This window comes from Chrysochloris asiatica, unplaced genomic scaffold, assembly GCF_000296735.1.
Source record: "Chrysochloris asiatica unplaced genomic scaffold, ChrAsi1.0 scaffold00318, whole genome shotgun sequence".
Taxonomy (NCBI): domain Eukaryota; kingdom Metazoa; phylum Chordata; class Mammalia; order Afrosoricida; family Chrysochloridae; genus Chrysochloris; species Chrysochloris asiatica.
In genome coordinates this window covers 849,501-850,444 of record NW_006408836.1, presented here as the reverse complement: position 1 = coordinate 850,444, position 944 = coordinate 849,501, and positions in this window count along the sequence as shown.

Genomic DNA, 944 nt, shown 5'->3' with positions numbered 1-944 from the left:
CAGTCCAGCATTCACCCTGGTTTCGGGGTGCCTCTTTGTCTCTCTTGTTTTGTCTCTGTGTCTCTTTTGCTATCTCTATCGCCGCCAGGTATCTCCACCTTGTGAACCGAACCCCTATGTCGAGGCCAGTCCCCGACAGTCAGCAATGATACCTCTAGTTCCTTATCTGAATCAGGATTGAACCTCTAGCAACTCCCTATCAATGTACTGTTGCAACTGTTTTTGAGTCATCTTTATCAAAATTTTACTTGCATGTGAAATTAATGATATTGTCTGATGATTTCCGCATTCCAATGGGCCACCACCTTTGGAATGGGCACAAATATGGATCTCTTCCAAACAGTTGGCCAGGTAGCTGCCTTTCAAATTTCTTGCCATAGATGAGTGAGTGCCTCCAAGTGCTGCCTCAGTTTCTTGAAAGATTTCAATTTGTATTCCATCAATTCCTGGAGCCTTGTTCTTTGCCAGTGTCTTCAGTGCACCTTACACTTATTCCTCAAGTATCATTGACTGTTGAACATATGCTGCCTATTTAAATGGTTGAACACTGACCATATATGTTTGATACAATGAGTCTATAAATACCTATTATCTTTTTTGGATGCTTTCTGCATCATTCAGTATTCTGCTCATTGTTTGTTGTTGTTGTTAGGTGCCATTGAGTTGGTACTGACCCAAGCAACCTTATGCACAGCAGAACGAAACACTGTCCAACCTGGGCCAACCCTCACTATTGTTGTGACGCTTGAGTTCATCGATGCTGCCACTTGGCCAATCCATCTCACTGGAAGTCTTCTTCTTTTTCTCTGACCCTCCACCTTACTAAACATGATATCCTTCTCGAGTGACTGCTTCCTCCTTTGGACAATATGTCCAAAGTATGAGAGACGAAGTTTGGCCATCTTGACTTCTAAGGAGCACTCTGGATGCACTTCTTCCAAAAC